Source organism: Galeopterus variegatus, unplaced genomic scaffold, assembly GCF_000696425.1.
Source record: "Galeopterus variegatus unplaced genomic scaffold, G_variegatus-3.0.2 Scaffold9438, whole genome shotgun sequence".
NCBI lineage: Eukaryota > Metazoa > Chordata > Mammalia > Dermoptera > Cynocephalidae > Galeopterus > Galeopterus variegatus.
Genome location: NW_007735549.1, coordinates 18,459 through 22,357, shown reverse-complemented (window position 1 = coordinate 22,357; position 3,899 = coordinate 18,459). Strand labels below are relative to the sequence as shown.

The 3,899-nt window shown below is 37.3% G+C and overlaps 1 protein-coding gene across 1 annotated transcript in view; it reads left to right on the top strand.

Moving 5' to 3' along the window:
• Window positions 1–3,899, top strand: part of ACAA2 (acetyl-CoA acyltransferase 2) — a 31,652-nt gene that overhangs the window by 19,149 nt on the left and 8,604 nt on the right. The gene's annotated exons all lie outside the window — the stretch shown is intronic.

The window sequence follows — 3,899 nt, the reverse complement described above, 5'->3', positions numbered from 1 at the left end:
CAAAACAAAACAAAACAAAACAAAACTCTACTAAACATAACATATTCAAACTACAGAAAATCAAAGGTAAAGAGAAACTCTTGAAAGAAGAACAGGGGAAGGGATGGAACAAATTATCTACAGAGGAGCAAAGATATGAATTACATTCAATGCCTCCTCAAAAACATAAAAGCAAGAGTTGAGTGAAATATTCAAACATATAGAGAAAACAACCACTAACAGAATTCTATATCCTGCAAAATTATCCTTCAAAGGTGAAGAAGAAATGAAGACTTTCTAAGACAAACAAAAATTGAGGGAATTTGTTGTCAACAGACTTACCTTGCAAAAAATGTGTAGTTTCTTCAGAGAGAAGCAGAATTGTATAGATCGGACATTCAGATCGACAAAGGAAGAGCATCAGAGAAGGAATAAATTAACAGGCAGAGCACAGAGGATTTTTAGGGCAGTTAAACTGTATGATATTATAATGGATTCAGGTTATTACACATTTTTCAGAATCCACAGATTGTACAATACCAAGAGTGAGCCCTAATATTGGGCTTTTTTGTTGATAATTATGTGTCATTGTGGGTTCATCGATTACAAAAAGCTGCCACTCCAGTGGCAGATGTTGATAGTGGGGAAAACTGCACAGGTGTAGTAGCAGTGGCTATATGGGAATTCTCTGTACCTTCTGCTCAATTTGCTATGAACCTATAACTACTCTGAAAAATGAAGTGTATTTTAAAAATTAACATGATTATATAAAAAGGAAAACGCAGTAATCTTTCTATTCTCTCTAAAGAAAATAAAAAATCTTCAACATATAAAGTGATGATAAAAGAATATTAAGTAAAAACAATATAATAAAATATTTTATAGGTTGGTCAGTTAATAACAACAATAATAGTAATATATTTTTTCTAAAAAAGATTTTATGGTATTTGTGGTATTTGTCACCTTTTTAAATTTCTTTTTTTTTTTTCCTTTTGTCTTTTTCCGTGTCCGGCAACGGATCGCAACCCTCAGTGTCGCCCCCGTACCGGACCAGGACCGGCAACAGGATCGCAGCCCTTGGTGTTGCTCCCGCGCCTCGCTCAGCCAGTGAGCGGGAACCGGTCTGCATGTGGGATCCGAACCCTCGGCGGGAGCGCCGCCACACTTCCCAAGCGGCGCACTACAGCAGTGCGCCACCGGGCCGGCCCCAGTCTGGACTTTTCTATGGGTAGTTTTAAAATTACTAATTTGATGTCTTCACTTGTTATAAATTTGTTCAAACTATCTATTTCTTCTTGAAGCAGTTTCAGTAGTTTGTGTCTTTCTAGGAATTTGTCCCTTTCATCTAAGTTATCTAATTCGTTGGCATACAGCTGTTTATAGAAGAGTTGAGTCTCGTTACTCACGGTAGTTATGTTCTATATAGTTGCCATGAACATTGAACATAGAATCAGGGAATTCTGTCAAAAGACAAAATTACAACAAATTTAGTTTAAAGATCTAATTGGCTTTTATTTGCAATTCTAGAATCAGGCAATACCTTATTCTATAAATCAGAATGAGTGTTCCATTGAGCTGAGCAGAGGAGGTTGGCTTTATAAGCAGAAAAGGGCTGAAGAAAGCAGAAACAGAACACAAAGCAGATTGGTCGTTTCAAAGTTACTTTCCTTATAGGGTTAAAACAGAGGGGACTTCCTTCCTTATTATGTCGATTCAGGTTGACTGGAATCTCCTGTTTTCTTGAAAACTGGATCCTTTCAAAGTTCAGTTTAATCATATGGCATAAGCGACTGCATTCTGGTTTGATCTGGTCAGCTGAGGCCTAGTGCAGGCTAGTCCTAGTAAATCATGCTCCCAGGGGACAAACAGGGTTAGTTTCCTGCAAGCCTTTGGTCAGAACATTTTTATTAACCTGTTGATACATAACCCTGTTTTATGTTTGTTTTTGTTTCAGAACACCTTATGTAATGTAGTTGTTGATTTATTAACATTAAGCACATAACCAACAGCATAACTCATGCTTGAATGAAGTTTATGTAATACATATTTTGTCTGTGAGGCACATCACTGCCTTCTTGTACTTTAGGAATACCAGACAGCACTTCAGCATTATGCTTGGGGGCCATTTTAAACAGCAAAATGACCAACAAAAAACACAAAAATGCAAAGAACATGGCATTCAAAAGACTTCAAGAAGGACACTTTTTTATAGTATGAAAGCTAAAACAAGAGGGCAGAGCATTGCCTAGTTAGCCTCACAACAAAAAACACAAAAATGCAAAGAACATGGCATTCAAAAGACTTCAAGAAGGACACTTTTCTATAGTATGAAAGCTAAAACAAGAGGGCAGAGCATTGCCTAGTTAGCCTCAATTGGGAATGTGTGCATTGGGCGACTCAAATTTTTCACCACTCTACAGATGTCTGCAAAAGAATGTGGAAGTGCTGCAAGTACTGATTTGGGGGTTACAATATAAAATTTAGTGAGTTGGTGAGTTTGCAAATATGGAATCCCTGTGAATAGTTAGGATCAACTGTATTTAAAATTTGCATATTTATGTCCTCACTGCTGTGAGAGGTGTTAAAATTCTTGGTGTTGATGGTATTACTGTATTCTATTCTAAGAAATTCTAATACATGAAAATAGCTTTATAATAAGGAAGAATTATGAACTTTTTAAAAGATAAGTTTTAAGTAAGATTTATGGAATGTTAAAGAGTCAGAAGCAACCCTAGAGATTTTGTAGAATTCCAGACCTCTTACCACGTGAGGAAACCTCCAGAGGTTTCAAAGACTTGCCCAGTATGGGCTTGCTGGTTAGCTCAGTTGGTTAGAGCACTGTGTTAAACACCAAGGTCAAGGATTCAGATCCCCTTACCGGCCAGCCGCCCCCACCCGCAAAAAAAACTTGCCCAGTTTGACACAGGTGGTCTGAAGCAATACTGAGCTAGACTGCAGATCTCCTAACTTCCAGATCTGTGTTCTTTCTCCTGTACTAAGCTCTTGCAGCATCACCTTTACCAGGAAAATGGTTAGAAATGCACAATCTCAGGCAGCCCTAGACCTCTTGATTTAGAACCTACATTTTAACAAGATGCTGTAGTGTGCTTTTCATAGTTTGGGAAGCAGTGGTCTAGTCCAATCCCTTTTCCTGACCAGTTGTTCTTCTGTTTCCTAAGTCTGCAGTTCTCAGCCTGTTTCACATTAGAATTACCTGGGATGCTTTTTAAAGTAATTTTTCATGCCCAGGCCCCCCTTCCAGCCTCTCTGATTTTAATTGGTTTGATTAGGAGCTTGAGCATAAGCATGTTAATAAAGCTTCCTGCATTCTTCCAGCCTGCAGCCAAGACTGAAAACCACAGCCTGGGATACTAATTCCTTTAAGGAATATAGGTACTTTCAGATAGCTTACTCTGTTTTTAAACAGCTCTAATTGTTATGAATTTCTGTCTTATATTTGAGGACTTAATATAAGGATCTCTCTAAGTATCACGTGTACTTAGTACGCTTAAAAATCAATTGATTGTGCTTGTACAACACTACAAAGGTACTCATATGTAATACCACTAAACTGTATACTTAAAACTGGATAAGATGGTAAATTTTATGTTATGTGTATTTTACCACAATAAAACAATGGGGAAAAAAACAGTTGACCAAATTACAGTTTTTATTGAAATTATAAACACAAATTATATAGCATATTCTGTACCTATCTGCATTGTGTCCTACCTTAGAGCCATATAGTTTATCATTTTTGATGAATCGCCACCATTTCCATGTATTTTGTGCTTGTTCTTAATTCCTGCGTTTGTAGAGGAAATTGTTTTTCTTTTCTCTCTCTCTGTTCCAGACTTCTTCAAATGCTATATACTTGGCAAGGCATGTTGGTTTGCGTGTGGGAATCCCTAAAGAGACCC